Raw genomic sequence first — 20,979 nt, forward strand, 5'->3', positions numbered from 1 at the left:
TTTATTTGGAACTAATATTTCAATTACAGTAGTATGAAACCGTACACCAGTATCTAAGAAATTCCTTCTTCACTGGCTTGGTAAATTTAACGAAAGGTGACGTATTTCTTTAACTTTGAAAGACAAAACGTTTTAACATATATAATACCTGGAAATATTGGAAACAATGGTTAGTGTAATTTGCTTAATGGTAACTTAATGGATATTCCAACAACATCTGCCCTTTAACCTCAACCTTTGGGTGTTTTTTGTTGGTACATTTAGATTTGAAGTCTACCGTAATATATTTTGTGTGCAGTGACTTACTTTTAATCTATTTTCTTATTAACAATTATCCTAGTTTATATACAATTCCAAAAATCTTATCTTCGTCAACACTAAAAATTTTAACCCATTTAATATATTAGAGGTTCTCAATTTGTTAAAATATTAGTTCTTATGTTCATCGGGAGAATTATTGCAAAGTTCTTAAACTAAAGGGTTTGCATTTTAATAAAAAATGTACTTTAAAATAATGTATATTAACAATATAGTAGTAGTTTGTCATTAGGGTCCATAAGCATTAGGGTTGGTCCTTGAGAGCTAGTAGTCCGTTGATTTTCTATTCTATTCTAGTATATCTCATGTCGTTCAAATGATCAAAGCGGACTTAAAAGTCAATAATGCTGCGTTATCAATAGCAATTTAGTTACTGTGTCATATATAGTGAATTGAAATCTTAAAGAACATGATTAGTTGCGCTATCAATATAATTTTGAGGTGTTGCTCTAGTAAGTTTGTTTAGAATTCCTTTTATATTTCCTATATATGTATATTTCAGAAATCTACAAGTTGAACTGAATTACTCGATTTAAAATATTAAATTTTTTAGCTTCACTTAAACTTCATCTACTTAAATGTCCATTAAAAAATTCCTTTTTATTGTACAAAAAGTTTAAACGAAAATGGTCCTACAACAATCATTTATTTCGCAATTTTATTTTATGCAAAATGAAAAAATAAAAGTTTTTGGCAAATTTTCAACAGCTATGAATGCGAATACACCGAAATGTACCAAACCGTACATGAAATACTTCCAAACTATAAAGCTGGCAGCTCGGAAGGGAGCAATGACCATCATGCCAACTGCATGCAAAGCCGTACTGCAAAACCAACTAAAAGCTTCTGTCTCTAGACCAGACGAACTCAAGCCCAGAATCTGCATCTCACATTAATACTCGTATATCGTACTATACACTTGGATGTGAGGCATGCGGAAACACGAGAAGTTCACTAATATGTGCACAGAACGAGCACTAACCACACTCTAAACATACTTCTGAATAGATACAAGTACTGGCACTTCCAGCATAAAACATGACGAATAATTTTTGGTTATTTTACTCAAAAAAGATATATTTAATTCTTTCATGTAAAATAATGGTTCGCAAAGGGTACGGATATACGAATGAGTACATAAAATGCACTAAAATGCAAGTCACTGACCTGCAATAAAACGAAATAAAACCAAATAATTTAACACAGAGAGCGAAAATTTAAACCAAATAAAATTAAACCCGAAAAAACTGAAATTGCGGCGAAAAGGTCATTAGAGTTGTTTCAAATTTTTTATCTTTATTCTTCCTCGACTTAACTTTTTTGCAAGTATTTTTTTATTACATTTTAGAAAAGTTTTTAGTTTCAACTTAAGTAGATTTTCTTCTTCAAACATCAATTTGAAAACTGAAAAGTGAGAAATCCATCACTTAACAATTTCTAAATCCTATTTGACAATTTATTTTTAGGTATGGTCTCTGCAGGTCCTTTTCATCACTTTTCATCATTTTTCGGAATTACGCTTAAATATTACTTCATTAAAAATTTTATATTTAAGTACATAATTCAAGCACACGAGAACGAAAAGCCGCATTAGTAGAAAAGAGTTGTTGAGAACGCATTTCCGATTTCAAATAAGCGAATTTAGCAGCCCCAAAGTAGCAGAATATGGAATATTGAATATGGAACATGGAACTGTTTAAGTTTTAATCGTATTGACAGCACACGAGTATCACTAGGACGGCAATAACTTATATACGAACTCGTCCTCACTAAACTTGGAAAAAATATAGTTAAGGTCGTTAAATGTAGTTTGCTCGTGTTGTAGCTTTGACACACAAAAAACTTGTTCTTATTTTATTTCTACAATTTTATGTTCGCATATATTTTTATTTTTTACCATTCACCCAAGAAAGTCAAAAACACTCGATAAATTTTCTTTAGTGATGCTTAGAATGACGTATAAAATTTTACGGCAGGTCCCACTCGTAAACCAACATGTTAGAGTAGCGCGCGAGCAGCAGAAGATGTGTCTGCTCCACAAGCTTCAAGCACATCATGTACTCCTAGCGCCGTCAGAAGCACCAGCATAACGAAGTGTGCTGAGTTTGGCAGAAGGCGAATTTAGTATTTTTAAATATAATGACGATATGTAGACGGCATGTTATCCCTCGGCGCCAATACACCAAGTCGCACACAAACTTTGACTAACAAATATGCCAACAAGTTGATATCAAGATGGCACAAAACGGCTTCAAATTTTAACAACAATATGCATTAGGAAGCCAGTTCCAAATAAATTGTATGTGTCTTCAACCTAAAGTCATCCCCAGCACTAATTTATTGCTCCTTTTTAGTTCTGAAAAGCAACAAACTGTAGACTGATATTGATTTTTCTAATTAGAAAAGAAACACTTTTAACGTATGTCTTATCATTATTTAAATGAAAAAGATTTTAACAACACCGAATCATTTTTAATGTACACTGGATGCCGTTTCACAACACTTGGCACACTAACACATTGCATTCAGCTACAAAAATCGAAGACATTTAACAACCCACCTATTATGACTGCAATACCCCATTTAGTGGGATTGTGTGTTACACGCCTTTATAATGATTTTTGGTTTGCTTTGCTTGTGCCGTGCAGTGAAGAAACCCTTAAGTAATACCTAGTAGGACACACAACATCCTACATTCTCTGGCAATGTGTTTTCCTATGCGATTCAAGAAACAGAAAGAGCCACACCAGAAACTCGTATATATGTTAATAGTATTGCATTTGAAGCACTCCGGGTGTCTGCACAAGTTGCAATCTTACCTATGCGCCAAGTGCAATAAATCTTTTTAAATCGCGAGAAAACCCAAAAAGTAACAACATTTAACACACAACATCCACACACAAACACACTCTTTGACACGTTCACATTAATATGTGTGTAGATAAAATCGGCACTCCATTCCTAGGCACTCCATATACGAAGGAAGCAGGCGACAGGGGTACAGATTTGCAGAAAAGAAACATTTGCTGCGAATATTTGGGGAAAAATTTAGTTAAATAAATTTTATGCACTTAAAATATAGTTGCAAAATTGGTGCACAGTGGGCTATTCTGATCAATTTTTTCAAAAAAAAAATATATATAAAATAATACATTCATAAAAACGCTTCACCAGTAACCAATATTGTACTTATTGTAGTCATCTTCTTCTCGTGGAGCACAGGGTCTCTACAACAGATCTAAATCTTAGTCTATTGAAAACATTATGACGAATTTCATTCCAGTAGTGGTTTCCGGCATTAAGCTCAGTGCAACGGTTCTGCGCCAGGTTTGCGTTGGAGCTTCCCGACGTCGAGCCCCTGAGGGTTTTGGCGAAGTGCTTGTTTCGCAATATAATTTGCAGGTTTTCAAAGTGTGTGCGAAGTAACGCCATTTACGCCGCTTAATCTCAACCGGCACCATTTGTTGATGTGTCTGGTTGCAGAGAGCTTCATTATTATTTGCTCGGTTCCTCTAATCTTAAGTAGTCTCCGCAAACATTCATTTATAAAAATTTTTATTTTTGTATCAATGTTTCTTTGACAAAAATTATTTGATTGACCGTGGAATTGAACTCATATTGAATTCGGATGGCACTTGGAACTTAAAGCTTTCTTTCCTTTGACACTTTTATATTAACCTTTTCTAAATTATACAGTAAACCAATGGCAAGGGATTGGATGGCGTCCTCTGATTTCTATGCACGAGATATTTATCTTTTCTATAGCTATGCCGATCAACACTAGTGGTGATTAGCTTACTGTTAATGCAGCGACTTTTTTCGGAAGAAATTCCTAACTGTGTACAATATTTATTTTAAAATAGTTATAATTAGTTATCAAGAATCTTAAAGTCACTTATAGACACATCAGAGTAATATACTTGAATGTAATGTCCAGTTTTCAGTTGTAATTTCGAGTTATTACTAGTTTAAACACAGTTAAAAACTAACTCTAAATTCCAAATGAAACTCCAAATTTTCTACAACGTTCAAATATTTTTGAATCATTTATTTTAAATGGAGTTTTATATCAATTTTTCATATAAATTGGATTAGTACTAGACTTTAGAGTCAGAACTCAACTAACTGACAAAAAATATTGAAAAACAATTTTGATATTTACTTACATTCATTCATGCGCGCACACGCATATAAATAACACAATAAGTAACAAGTAAACCAAATAATATCTCTGGTTTAAGGCTTACTAAAATTAATTATACTATCTCTTAGTTTTAGCACAGGAAAATAATATAACCATACCTTAAAAATACCCAGCGATCTTTAGATATGTTAGACATTGAAAATGTGGTTTACTTCAGTGAAATACAACCTTTAAGAAATCATATTATTTCGAATAAATGCCTTAGAGTATTTACTTTAAGAATGCAGAATATGGCAATAACCGAGTGGTGAATTTATATTCTTAAGCTAGAATTGAAATTTAAAAATTATGTATATATATATATATCTTCGTTAATTTTAATATTTACTTACATGCAATCATGCGCTCACACGCCTATAATTATTCCAAGGGATATATAACAAAATAGACTTGCTCTTTGAATCTGTGTATTTGTTTCTGGCAGTTTTTGGTAAATATATTTTGAATATTTTTTTAGGTTTAATTTGCAAAAGAGAAATTAAACTTGTAAGAAGTTTAAAAAAAAAAATTGTGAAAGTTCCGTACTTTAAAAAGTCCAATCAGTAGAAAAGGATTATATTCAAGATTTGTTCGTTTAACATAAAATTATTATTTGCCACAATCGTATGAACTATAAAAGTGTGTTTGTCCAGTAGTCCTTCACGAGTACAAGGAATACAAGGAATACAAGGTATCTATATGAAACATTTATAATGGTTTAAAGACCCGTCGGTGCCAGTCGGAAGTGTTTTATTTCGAGTACATTTCGTTTATGTTCTCCTTTTAAATTAATATGAAAGGAAGGTTTTATGGGCTCTGGGCACCATCACCATCAAGGCAAAATGCATGCATGCTTTTGCATGGATACACAAATATTGTGAATTTTACATGTATGCGCTTGGCAAACACACTCAAAACAAACATTCGCACACACACTTCAGCGTCCATTAGTCTACGGTGGCTGCGACGGCGACGGCGACCGCGACTGCGGCAGAGTCGGCGACTATGACTACGACAACACCGCAAAAGCTGCGCAGCAACGAAACAGCGACGTGAGCTAAGCGCAGCTGAAAATTATGCAAAGAATGCAATATGTGCGCCATAACAGCACCAAAGCAATGTTCTTGCCAGTTTTCCTTTTCGTACATTTCGTTTTATTATATTTTATTTTAATTTTCCCCACTATTTCAACATTTTAACCAAATGTAAGTTAAATAAAAAAATCATATAAAGTAAATTTTTTCGTAACGCAAACGTATGAGATTTTATGGAATTTAAAGCTCAGCGAAGTTGTTTTACTTTTTAAATGTTTTTTTCGTTCCACTTTTTTTTTTTGTTTTTGTTGCGATTCTTTTTTATTTTTTTGCAGTTAAAATAAGACTTTAATTGGAGTAAAAGAATTTAATTAAATTAATTATTGTGCAAATGGTTAAAAAAATATTTCAGAGAGTTTGTCTTATTTCATTAAATTTTTTATTTCTCATTTATTTAATTTAATTATTATTCTTATTTATTTTTTTTTTTTTGTTTGTATTAACACTTTTTGTTTAACCATAAAATCGAGGTTGCAGAAGAAGAATGCATATTAAGAGCAGTACAAAGAAAATATTTAAATAATAAAAATCTTATTAATTCAGATGAATCGATCCGTGAAATGTGCTCGACTGCAGGGAAACTCGAGCAATTAATCGAAGGTCGAGGAATTCTCTCGAGAAGTTGTGGTTTGTCGGCACTCCACAAATATGAATTTAAGAATGAAATTAATTATGTGAAAAATAATTATTTTAACGATTGCGGATTGTAAAATTTTTCTTTAATTTAAGCAAAATTTAATTCTTCTAAAGTTTACCAGACGGTTAGAGATGGTTTACGGAAAGCTTTTATGGATTGACCAGGGAAAGTTTTTATGGATTGGCCTTATTAAAATTATTAACAGAAAGCATAGTACTCCACTGCAATCTATACTATATTTTTTGTTGTTACTGCAAATATGCTTTTTTACCGCCAAAGATGTGGACCAATAGAGAACTAATAATGATTTATATTTCACTTCAAGCTGCACGAATTTGTTCAGTTTCATCAAAATCAATATATTTTTTATTGGAAAGTATATTAAAATTGGCTTGAGTAAAAGATATTGTCTTTGAGAATGATTTGTAAATATATGATTTTCCTGAATAGGAAAATAGTAAAATAGAATATACTTGCACATACATACATACTTGTGTAAGAAGTATGTAAAAAATTGTCGACAAACGTCTGAATATTTTAATTTAGAAGATAAATTACTACATTCAGAAAATAGTTATAAGTCATTTGCGGACATAAAAGAAGAATCATAGACGAAGTAGAAGGGCTTACCTAGACTAGCCCTGTAGGAGAGATAAGCCCGTGGGCATAATTATATTCCAATCGATGAAGCCTACCTTTCATCGAACAAAATTTATTTTGATGATGAAGGCATAATTCAAACATTCAATTCTAGAGTATTTAGGATCCATTTGTGACCGTGGATTGTCTTGGTAAAAGTCTATTTCTATCATATTCTGTTGGGGGTATTATTTCGCAATATCATCCACCTAATCGACCAATAATGAAATGCAATTTAAACTATTGATTTCTTTGACTTTTTCAGCTCACATAAGATGAATTATCAACTCAGCCCACTTATCAACTCAGCCCTACTTTACTCTACTCTACAGTAAATGAGTCTATATCACATGAAAACAAATTTTTATTACACCCAATCAACTCTCAATTGTCGATGCATTGTTATTTTTATTCTACTGGGTACTTACCAATTTTGAAGTCATGTTTTGTAAAAATTAGTATTATACTTCATTTTGATACTTTTATGGTGTCCATTATATCACTGAAATTCGTTCAGTGGTCAATCTAATTTATTACGTTATTGATGTTTTCTGGAGGAATGATCGAAATTGGGTATCTGAAATATATAACATTATTTATGTCTTTATATGTAGTCACTTTTAAACTCCTACAAACCACTGATAAATAATTGATTTCGACAGCCCGAAGCGTCCATAATACTTTTTAAACCATTATTGGGATTGGGCATATACAACAAACCTATATTTCCATAGTTTTGGAAGTAGAGCGACCTAAACTAATGTTAGCTTCAACGAGAAGTTAGATTGTCATGAGAGTTTGATCCATTGGATTTAAAGGTTACCATTTTCTAATAACCATATAAATTCGTTAAAAGTGGTACCATCTGTATATCATCTTAAGAATTTATCATGAATTGTGAATGAATGGAGTTGTAGCACCTTTTTACCTTCCTCTAACTGTACTGCACTTGATCTTCATTTAGAAGAACCTAGAAATTTATCTCACTTTTATTGTGATTTTTTCTATTGTTTGCCAACACTTTTTTATTTCTAGGTTGTTTGTATGTACAACGTTATATCTTGTCTCTGTCGCTTGAATTAATTTTAGTGAAGGTAAAAAATTTTTCAAATATCCAATTATTTTCTTGAGTAGCTTTGAAACCTTAAGATTGCTGCTTTAGGTGATAATATTAATGGATAAATATTTCAGTAGTGTAAATCAGAGTTTCTGACATACTAGGGAATTTTGAATAACTATCTCAGGGAAATGTTATGGCCCTATGTAGTGACAAAATTTAATTCCTCATTTCATTTATTCTTTCTTTTTTCACTGTTGCTGTTCTATTTATATGTGGTTTTGATAACTGAAACCTTAACTGAGTATGGATTATAATGTTCGACGTAGACGTTCCAGACGAGTTGGCCGTAGTAACTGATCCAATCAATGTAGAATATTGAGTTAATTCCGAGCTATATGGATTATTGAAATTTTAAAGTACATTGAAACTATGAATTTTAATTTATTGAACTAAAGATATTATAATTATGTGGATGTTAACATATATATGGTATTCTTTAAAAATCTCTAAGTTTGCTTCGTTTTTTGGTTTTAAATTAAAACCATGAATATGTCATTTCGGGAAAAGTTACTTTAATTATATAATTTGCTATAATTATGGTTATTAAATTTTTATACTCAGTGGCAATAATACCATGAAAGAATGAAAATCGTGTCACTACAAAATCACTGTCTCTACTACAGTGCATTCGAAATGGTGGTCGATACGATATCTCCGGAAAAAACTGCAAATGAAGTTTAGAAATGCATTTGCTTAAAAAGATTTCTCTATTTTTTCCAACCAAAAGCAAATATGTATCTTTATTGGATAGAGCGCAATAACAACAAATTGCACTGTTGAAGTCATTATATTCGTTCCCTTTAAGAATTCTTAATTTTATGGATATTTACGACTGTTTATGTACCAATTTCAGAAATCGCGTAAATATATCGCAAGCAATTTGTTTAAACATCTTTTTTCATTTTATCTTCTGCTATTTTTTACTTTCGTATCTTTTGTATTTTGTATATTTGGTACTGTTGTTTGGTTTTTGTTCTTATTTTCAAGTTTAACATGATGAAGTTGGCAAATTTATCAGTATTTTCTGCCCTTTTTTGCCAATGGTATCGCAATCTTTGTTTATCTTATCTCGACTCAACTCGTTTTAGCTGCGCTGCGGAGCTGAAGTATCTGCGATATTCAAACGAGAAATATCTCAGCGATTTTACAATGCGAAGCACAAGCTTTCGCATGAAACACAAACAATTTCAAATTAAGTTTACCATGTGAGATACAATTTCCGACTGTAGCATTCTGTAAAAAGTAAAACAAACAAAAACTACTATTAATAATAAATGAAGAAAAGAAAAGAAAAATTCAGTCGAATAAAAGAAATGTTACAATTTCTTCTTCGGAGTTTGGAGTTGAGTTTTGCGAAATAGAAAAATTGCAGATCTTTGGAACAATAAATTTGAGTTGCGTACGAAATTTCCGCAGATACTCACTCGCACATATGCTTTTCGCTTTCGCATGATTTGACGTATTTTTCTCGGCGATAAATTAAATTAATTTTGCTGTACTTAAGTAAAACATCCGCATTTTAATGTCGTAATGTATTTGCGAATTATATATTATGACTTGTATTTTTGGCTTTTAACTAAATTTGCTTTCACTTTTTTCTTCAAAAAATCTCAGATATTTTGCAGTATTCCGAAAGCCGACAAAGACCTGCAGCATTGGTTATAGACAAATATACACTCAATACGTGTGTTTTCAGATAATCCTCGAACCCAAACTCAAAACTTTTTATCCAAAGAAAAACTGTAAACACATATAAGGGGGGCCCTAAAAAATTAAGTTTTTAGATAATTTTGATAATGAATTGATTTTAAGGCCAGACCCTCGAAAATAGAAAATTTACATACTGATTCGACTGCCCTTTTTTAGATTTTTCTTAATAGTAAAATATATATGAAATATACATATATAAGTTTGGAATGAGAAACTTAAGTTTCTAAATAAAATCACAAATTACTTTAGTCGTTTTTTGAAAAAATTTTACAAAACTTATTGTTTTACGTCCAACTTAATTGAATTCTTTATTCAGATGACATGGTTCAAAAATTATTGCTACAACACATTCACTTACAAATGTGCGACAAGGACGGTAGCGGCATTATGCTGGGACCATGTTTTCACATAGTCTGCTTACACTAATGAAAAAAGGTACTCGTAAAACACTGTTATGTAGCTATAATTATTGACTATAAAGAGCCTTGTAAAAGAAATATAGTCCATTCATGTTGTGTAATACTATGCTGCATAAAACACTCACATAAAAGTGGGGGAATGTTAGCAGACATTTTCGGTATTATGACTGATCCCAAATTGTTACTTTTCTTCACTAACTTGCTCAGATGAAATTATTTCATATACTCAAACAAAACTTATCGAAAACTAGATTACCTCTACAGTATTTCAGAACCAGGTCATCAGGATGTAGTTGTTTTACTGAGTGGATATTGTTTAAGTATAGATACATTTCTTTTAATACGTGACTTTATGTTGAAGTTTTAGTTTCATCTGTCTAATGAGAGCGTTCGTCTTAGCAAACTATCGGCTTCCAAATGCCACATTTGAAATGTTCTCATATCACACTATACTCAGATTGCATTTTGCCATAATTTCTATAAAGTAAAAGTCACCTTTTTATAAAAACAAAAAAATAACAGAAAAGAAAGGACAGCGTCGTTTTTGGTCCACAAAACAAAAGGATCTGTGTAGCCATGGTATCCCAACTTTTCATCTTAAACATAAAAAAGATATATTTATTTTTATAAATATGTACAAAAATATGTTTAAAAAAATTTATTTGTATTTTTAAAATGGAGATGAACTTTTTGGTCACTACTATGAAACAGTAATACGATTATCATAAAGATTTTCAATTATCATTGTCTGCATCCTCAGACTTTTGGATGTACTTACAGTTTTTATCAGGTTTACTCCAATAATAATATTTGGCAATAATTTAAATAATCTTTAATTTAAATTAAAATTTGGGTACCTATTGAAAATTGTATTATTTAAAAATTAAATTGAATGTACTCTAGGATTGACAAGATTTTCTATAAGTTGGATTTACAGATATATGTTGTGATAAATATTTTTTGTAGATAAATATAAACCTATAGATAATATCTAATAGTAAATAATATTGCATATTACATTATATAATTTCCTATAACTTAAATATAAAAAAAATTAAATTAAATAAAAACATGAAATAATTAACTTCATGTTTGTTGAAACGTAATTGTTGTTTCTATACCCTTCACAAAAATAATTGTATTAAAAATTAATTATATCACATTTTTTTTAAACATTTTGACATCAAAACTGTGTTTTTGTTTGTCTACCTTGGTTTTTTTTCCGTTTTAGTGCTGTTATTTAGCACTTTAGCACTTTGTTTTTGCTTTGTTTTTATTTTGATAATTTTTAATATCAGATAAGTCATTTTTGTATATATTATTTTGAATTATGTATGTAAACTATGTATATGCTATATATATCTTGAGCATATTGCTTAGGAAAGTATAGTAAAACGTTTTATATCGCTATTAATATAAATTGAATTAATTGAATTTATATTATTAAATTCCATTGTTCTAATTGCGTTAATACATTATTGTACAAACTACTACAGTATAAATTCAATATATAATATAGTACTATATTTCATATGCAGTATTCATTTTCAATATATAACTTAGTTTAATAAATAAAGTTAAGAATTTTTTTAAAGTTATGATTTACATTTGTAAAATATTTTATTTACTTATACCATTATACCTTTACCTTTACACTTGTTTAAAATCAAAGTGTAAAATTTTAATCGGGTAATTTATACGTTAGTGGACTAACTTATATACTAACTTGTATAAAATCGTCAAGACTGTTCAATATTAGTACACTTAGGGCATTTTCGATTTGTAAATCTAGATTCAATCAAGATTTACTCTCGATCTGTCAAACTTTGTTGTCCAATTGAACATTTTAAGAGCAATCTAATGTTTTTGCAGGTGTGTTAGTAGACTTTTATATATCTCACAAATACATATATCGAATCAAATCACAGTTTATCTGTCAAATCATACGAAACAACTATTAATTTCGGTGTAATCTTGCTATTCTGACAAATTATTTAGTGCTATAAATTAATCTCGATTGTTATACATTTTGCCACAGATTTACCAATTAAAAATAAAATTGCACTAAAAGTGCACTAAAAAAGCATCCCGATTGAAAAAATTAACCCAGATTTACCAATCGAAAATGCCATTAGCTATTCCCTTATCACGATCATATATACATATTTATATTTTATATAGACTCTGACTTCTCCAACACTGTACTGCAAAAATGTAGACAAAAGTTAATATACTCCGTATTTATAACTGTCCTACACACAGTATAAAAACATAATAAATTAACAGTACGCAGTTGGAATAAATGTAATCCTATATAAGAGAATGAATATCCTTCTACTTTGTATGATCTATTGCGCACTTCTATTTTTATTATATTTTTATACACAAATGTGTTTTTCAGTCGTTTTAATAAAAAAGATAATATTTTTGAAATTTAATGTAAATTAAACTTGCAACTCTCTCGATTGTTTATTAATGTTAACACTTAATAAAAATGCTATGAAGAAGCAGCACAACACTGAAGGCCCCACACACATTAACGTTAACAGACGCATGTAAGCAACGCCAGTGAAAACACAAACAATTTAACCAATGAGCTCCTCTTTGACTTTGATACGTGAAAACAATAACAATAACGACTGCAACAAACACGAAAACAAAACAAAAACAAAAGAGAATATATAAAAACTCTGTTGAGTTTACAAATAAATCCCACATGGAAACCTAAGCAGCGCTACCAGAACTGTAAACAAAATATGTTCTTGGGGAAAATTCGAAAATTCGGTTCAAACGAAAGGAACGCATCTGTAAGGCTTTTGTTGCTGCGGACTAAGACGTACTCGTACACGTATTCGCTTAGCAGAATTTAAAGTTGCCATTGCCATTGCCACTGTTTCATTGTCGTTTTTATGTGCCGAAAATGTTGTGAATATAATAATCTGCTGGAATATATTTCTCGAAAGTATCATTGGTTTGGTTTTTATGCGGAGAGTACGACTTATCCACACATCCTCTAAATGTGTTTGTTAGTATGAGTTTGAGTGAGTGTGAGTGTGAGTGTGCGTGTGCGTGTGGGTGTGCTCTCTTAAATGGATATTTTAAATTGATGATATCCTTCCGTCCCAAGCATTTACGCTACGGAAATATCCTCTGCGTTTTCTTTTTATTATGTAAATATGAGATAAACACCCGGAAGCGTCTTTAGTGCAATCATACGAAGCGGGCATCATTATCATGCACACATGCCCACACAAATACACTTATGTCGGTATGTGCCACAAAACAACTTGTTGGTACCTCATATATCCCGAGCTTTGGCAAGCATTCGGCAAGCGTTTGTAAGCTGCTTTTTACCAAAAATATTATCATGTATTACACTTTGTCTGCATTGCTTACACAGGAAGGAAGAAATTTTCTTTCTATCACCGTTTGAACCTTTTAAAATGGCAAATAAACATATGTATTTGTGAAAAACACACACACGTCTCCAGCTTCACCTACAAACCCCTAAAAACTCCTTGGAATATATACGTTTGTGCTGTGGCACATGTGGAGTTGCTCGAATTTGCTTACTGAAGGGAATTCAATGTTTCGCAAAGTGTCGACTACGGAACATCGGAGAAAATTTACAATTTTATAACATAACCCATGGCAAAATGGCAAATAACATAAAAAACACAAAAACAGAAAGAAAAAAAACAAAAAAACAAAAAAACCAAAAATAGCAACAAAACAGAGTAATACTAAAATATATATCAACTTACTGCCATCGAGCTGCAAGCCATCTCGGCTGAAAGTAGAAAAAACAAAATATATGACAAAATAGCATACTAGGCCTCTGGGTTATAATGTGAAGTAACCACAGATCACATGGAAGCACGAGTGCGTTGATATGTCCTGGGCAGAGAAAAAATTACTCACACTTTTCTTCACAATGGCAATACTGCATTCTTGATGGCAAAAGCTTCATCGTTGCCAACACATTTACGTCCATTCTGGTCCTTGAAATACTTATTTATTATGGAAAATTTGTTTGAAAGAAGATGTGTGCATAGATTGCAAACATAAAATTTAAATTGTTACAAAGTTACTCTGGGAGTAGCAGATCCCGCCGCAACGCAGGTATCTATTGTCTATGCCGCACTCAGGATGAGCAAAATATTCACTCATCCTGCTCATGTATTCACATTCATAACGAAGTCGGTGTAAAAGTTTGCAATCTTAGTAGAAAATAGCAGTATCCTTAACAGCTTAAAGGATGAAACCATTTACTACACCATCGACACTTTCAGCCGACAGCTTCAACAACAGAAGCTGAGTTACTGTACGATGTGAAAAAATGTAAATTTTGATCCTTTACGCCGCCTCTGGGAATATCCAGATAAACATGCATTTTTAAAAATAATGAAAACTTTTGATAAAGATTTAAATGAGTGGCAAACTCATCATCGATGTTGGAGTTGGAGCACAAGTAACTTAATTTTCTTTAATATTAATATATTGTTTTGCATATTCTATTTTCTGACTAAAGATAATATTTTCACATATTCCGAAATGGAGCCCATAAGAAGAACTCATAAGTATTCACAGAGCAGAAATTGTTTTGAGAAAATCATTTACTCTTTATTAATCTTTGCAAAATTATTGTACAAATTGCAAATTCTAAATTGGATTTTTATTCATAAAATATTTATTATAAAAACAAGTAACATAAAATATAATGTTCAAATGTAAAACACCCCGAGACACACAGAATTTAAATAATTTCTTCCTAAGTAAAGAAAACGATAGAGTTGAAATAGAAATATTATTAGTTTATGAAAAACGAATATTTTAATATACATAAACAAAGCTAAATAATAGTTAAAAAGGTTCTTCTTTATGCTATTAAGAGTTTTCAGATTTCATTTATATAAGAACTATTGTATTTATATATATTGGCTTTTATTTGACCGAAACTACTGCTATCATACATTCAATTATTGCTTCTCGTACTGCCGCCACCCATCTTGAAATGTGAAATAAAAACAATTTATTGAATTTTTGGGTCAAATTACCGAGGTAAAATTATAGAAAGTCGATCAGCTAATAAAAAATACTTATAAAACCAAATTTTACTAAAATAAATAAAATTTAGGGAATCAACAATAAACAGATTTTGCCCCTGACTCCTTTCTCTCATTAAAATAAAGAAGAACCAGAATAAAAATGATGACTGGGATAATATACCAGGATTAACACAATCCAAATCACTTATTGGTACCTAAAACAATAAGAGATACCAGGATTGTATAAACCTATTAAAAGAAAAACTCTAAATCAACACAGGAATCCTAACAGGGCACTGTAAAATAAAATACCACCTTACGATACTAGGTGTACATACTGATGCAAACTGATTCTGTGAAGATAATGAGGAGTAGGCCACACATGTGCTGTTAGAATACCCTGCACCAATGCACACACGGAATAGGGTCCTTGGAATATATATTTTTACGGAAGATACAATAAAACTCTGTAGGTGTAGATAGGTTCTATACTACTTTTTATTCACGCAACAGGGCTTACAGACCTATGTTCCTAGTGCCATATTGCCTAACAATAATAATAATGTAGACAGAAAATAATTAAAAATATGAACTATAATGTAAATATTCTTCAAAATGTATTTTGATGAGTATTTGTTTAAAAAAATAATACATTATAATCACATTATCTCACTTACGTTTTATATTAATTTTGATTTATATTGATTTAGAGATAGAAGAGTAGATTAATTCTAATTTTTGAGTATGTTGAAGAACTGTGTTTCATGATTTATTATTCTTTTCAGTAATCCTCGAAATTGTTATGGTCCTGGCAATCTCTTCAATGAGCAAAAACAGTCACGAGTGCTTGGTTTATTATCAAGTTGAAAATAAATTTTTGAGTTCCTTTAGTTTCTTTAAAACTATTTTATAAATCTTCGATTCAACTTTTGATGCGATTCAGTAGAAATTGTGTTTTTGTAGGAACAGGTACTGGTCGAAATAGGATGTCGTAAGTCAGTACTATGAGTTTTTATGTTTCAATGATAGCGTATTACATCTGTATAATAGTTTTGTTCCAACCAAGACAAGCACACGTAAATATAAAAACAGATGGTCTCAAAGAAATATGAAAAAGAATGAGTCCATAAAAAAATTTAAGCCATTTAACATAATCTTTAAATCATTTACCGTGTTTTATTCGATATATATGTAAGTACATTGATTTTCCTTCTTAATTTAATAATTTGGACATAAATAAAAATATATCTCAATAATATGGAGAAACTGATTATATAACATTGTTTATATTACAATGTCATCAATTTATAGATTTTATTTTTGTGTTTATCTAAAAATATCTTATAAAGAATTTTCCAATCAACGGAACTTTGGTAAAGACATTTGCAAATATTTAACACTACATATTCACAAAATAATCAACATTATTGTTTATTATTCACCTTTTACTGCATTTGATGTTAAATATTTTTACTTTAACTGATGACATCCATTTACACAAGTATTTTTTTGCTTCTTTACAGGTTGAATACAGCTAACTCGTCGAATGTCGTTACCTCAACTCATGTGTGAAAGTCATTGGCAACGAGAACTAAAGCAGAGTGAAGTAAACGAGAATCTCAAATAAATTCACAAGGTATAATTTTAGCTGCAGACCAACTTACACAAGCTACAAAAGCTGAAACAAAACCGCAACTACTGCAATAAAGCCACAAACAATGGGCACAACAGGATCCGTAGGTGCAGCGTTCAGAACATACCATCAACGACCACAAACAGCAGCGATGGCAACAACAAACATTGTCAGATTTTTCCGCTGGCTGCCGGCAAACTCAATTTCAATTTTCGTCTGCGTGCTTGCAACTGTGCTTATTTCACCGGTTATTGGCTTGGCAAATTGTCCGTATGGCTGCCAATGTGATGATGACACACTGGTGGTGAAGTGTGGTGAGGGCACATTGGATGTGCTGCCCATTGCCCTAAATCCCTCCATACAGCGGCTGGTAATTAAAAATAACAAAATCAAGACTATCGATTCATCCATGCAGTTCTACGCAGAACTCACATTCTTGGATTTGTCATACAATGACTTGGTCACCATACCGCATCGAACGTTTAACTACCAACGAAAATTACAAGAGCTCCATTTGAACCACAACAAAATTGGTCAGATAAGCAATAAAACATTTATCGGCTTATCGTCGTTGACAATTTTGAATTTGAGAGGCAATTTGATTGCCGAGCTGGAGCAGGGAACCTTTTCGCCAATGGTGAAAATTGAAGAACTTAATTTGGGACAAAATAGGATTAGCAGCATTGATGCAAATGCGTTTAACAGCTTGGTTAATTTACGCGTTCTGTACTTGGATGACAACACACTTACTACTGTGCCAAGTATCAAAGTATTTCAAGCAATGCCAAGCTTGGGCGAACTATATTTGGGCACCAATTCTTTCATGACCATACCATCGGGAGCATATCAAGACTTAAAAGGACTGACGCGTTTAGATTTACGTGGAGCTGGCCTACATAACATATCAGCAGACGCATTAAAGGGCCTTGAAGGGATACGTTTTTTAGATTTAGCTGATAATCGTTTAGCAAAAGTGCCAACAATAGCCCTAAGCCATTTGGAACGATTAGAGGAGCTATCTTTAGGACAGAATGATTTTGAAGTCATCTCAACTGGTGCGTTTGCTGGATTAAAAAATCTCAAGCGCTTGGAAGTGATTGGAGCACAGCGCTTAAGGCGGGTCGAAAATGGAGCTTTTAATACAAACACAAACCTAGAAAGTTTGAATTTATCTTCAAATAAAATGTTAAGTGAAATTCAGGAAGGAGCTTTTAGTGGATTGCCACATCTTTCGCATGTAGTGCTAAAGGAAAATTATCTTAGTACTCTTCCAGAAGGCTTATTTCCTTGGAAAGATTTGCAACTATTAGATTTATCTGATAATCCCATTTTCTGCGATTGTCGTATTTTATGGCTCCGCAACTTAATGGTTTTGAAGAACGGTTCGAATGAGCAAGTATCAAATGTTTTTTGTTCAGCTCCAGAACGTCTAAGGGAAGAATATTTGCAGCAAGTTTCACCTACTGCTTTAGGATGCTCACATAGTGATCACAAAGCGCAGACGATGTTAGGTATCATCCTTGTTGTTATTGCAGCATTTCTGACGGCACTTGCTCTGGTGATTTATGGTTGCCGGCGTAAGATAAGAAATCTGTTAAAAGGCGGTTGGGGAAATTCAGCTTTAGGTCGCAAAGAAAGTGAATATCAAAAAACATTCTCGGATGAGGAGTACATGACACGTCAACAGCATCCATGCAGCCTTGGTATACATCCAACGGCGAGTTATCCAGGCAGTACTTATAATCCTCACCAGGCACAATACATGAGTGCACGTCCTATACCTGTAACCGAACTATAGCTAGAAGCTCCACCCCCACCTCCGCATCGAGGTCGGGGTACCTCGAATACTAACACCCTACAACAACTTCAGGTACCAACAACAACAGCAATCCTAAACAACGGTCTAGCCGATACTCAATCCCCATTTGTACAGCTCAGCCAAATTCACCTAATGTCGAATAACAGCATGACTAATAACGATGCTACAACATCTTCATCATCTGGGTACTTGTCGCAGCAAGATATGCGTAAAATGCCTAATGGAAAACCACAGTCCTTGTCTTCTTTGCCCCGCCATGCTACTCGTACACAGGAAAGCTCCCTCTACCAAAGTCACTACAGCCAACCTCTTGCCAATGGCGGTCATGCCATCCACAAATCTGCTACGACTGACAGACACATTCGTTTGACACAAGATCATTTCAATCATAACCACAACCATAACGCTTATGGAACCAAACATGCCACAATGAACAATATTGGTGGTTGCAGCAACACTCTAAACGGCAGCTCATATCATGCAACAGATGGCAACTATATACATACCAATTCGCACTATTCCCTACCTTTGGACCACGATCTCCCACCAAGCCCCACTCCAACTCCCCCACCACCTGCTCTACCTATGCGAAATGGCAGCTGCGGCGGTAATAACATACATAGCAATACCACTGGACGCCGCTCATTCAACAACAATATCTCCACCAACAACAATCTAGTGTCGCTAAACAACAATATCAACAATAATGGCAGCTTACGACGATATCACTGATATACACTGAAAGGCTGTGGCGTTGGCGGTTTAAGCATGGGAAGAAAGACCGCCGCCACTGCTTCGTGTGGAAAGCACGGCTATGAGGACGAGGCCATCGAAATGTGTTCGTTCATCAAGCCGTGACTGACTGAACTCAATTTGCACGAGATACCGCACGTTTACTAATAGGAATTGGCTGCACACTTAAGACTTCCCGATGTAGCGGACTTAGGTATATAAAAATTGTTATCGTTTTAGGTTAAAACTCTCTGTGTAATCTGAAGAACTTTAGGAGCAATTCTACTTTGTGAAAATTATACGCAGAATTTTGTAAATTTGATGAAGCAGTACGTGTATTCGAACACAAAGCATTTGTTTAATATAAAAATAGATATTTATAATTCGGTAAGATAGGATTACTTAAATTTAGATTGTAAAGTAATTACATGTATTAAGCGAAGTACAGGGTGTCTCTTTGGAAGGAAGATCAGTGGCAATGTATTGCCAATGTTTTGGAATTTTATTCACAATTAATGTGGATTTAATTGACTAATGTAGTGCACTCTGTATTTCCAATATAAAAGTCGTTATTGTACATAATTTAAATTAAATTTTGCAATTTTGTTCCTTTTTTAATATTTGCTGCCGAAAGGCGAAAATTATTTAAATAAAAATTTATTATAGACAGCAGGCAAAATGCAAAATTTATTCCAGTGATCTTGATATTAAGTTTATTATTAGTTCTGTAAATACTTCTACATAAGTACATATATTATATGTATTGATATATATGCAAATATATTATATATAAATTATAACGAAAACAATTAAATTAATAACACTAAATAAATTTATGCGGAAACACAAGTCATTAAAAATATTTAGTCTTAATGCATTTTTATTTATTTTATAAATTAAATTAATAAATAAAACAAAATGAAAAACAAAAACAAAAGCAAAAACAAAAACAACAATAGCAATGTCAACTTTAATAGATAGAAAACAGAGATGTGGAGCAATATATATATACATATAGATATATAAATTAAATATAAACTATTATTTTTTTGTGTAGCTTCTGCTACCACTTTATTTGAAATGTTTCTTAAGACTAACTACTTCCATAATTTTTACTCGTATTTATACCAAGAATTCGAAGTATCGAATCCCGATAATATATTTCGTTGTTTGCTTAGGACAGGCAACGATAATAAAAAATATTTGGTTATTTCCAATTTCCTGTTTAATACAATAGATAATATTTTAGGACAGACAACGATCATTAAGAAATGTTTAGTTAATACAATAGATAATATTTCTTTGTTCATTTAGGACAGATAACGATAAACACAATAATTAGTGTAGGAGACGAGACTTGATAACTCCCCCCTTCCTAAGTTGAATCGTCCCGATTCTTCAATAAGCTTTTGTTAGTAATTGTATTTGGTTATTCATTTTATTAAATAATTCTTCTTCATGTCTTGCGTTCGACTTTTGTTTTCGCTTACAAATACTTATTACAATTTTATACAAGAGATATGAGAAGATTAATATAACTAATATAATAAGTATAATATTTTTGATCTGGGAATTTCCCGAGACATTATTATATAAACGATTAAGTATATTTACGTTTTCGAATTTC

The 20,979-nt window shown here is 32.0% G+C and overlaps 1 pseudogene; it reads left to right on the top strand.

Moving 5' to 3' along the window:
• LOC119670442 overlaps positions 1 to 20,142 on the top strand; it is an 81,599-nt pseudogene extending 61,457 nt beyond the window's left edge.
• The last annotated feature ends 837 nt before the right edge of the window (positions 20,143 to 20,979 follow it).

This window comes from Teleopsis dalmanni, chromosome 1, assembly GCF_002237135.1.
Source record: "Teleopsis dalmanni isolate 2A chromosome 1, ASM223713v2, whole genome shotgun sequence".
NCBI lineage: Eukaryota > Metazoa > Arthropoda > Insecta > Diptera > Diopsidae > Teleopsis > Teleopsis dalmanni.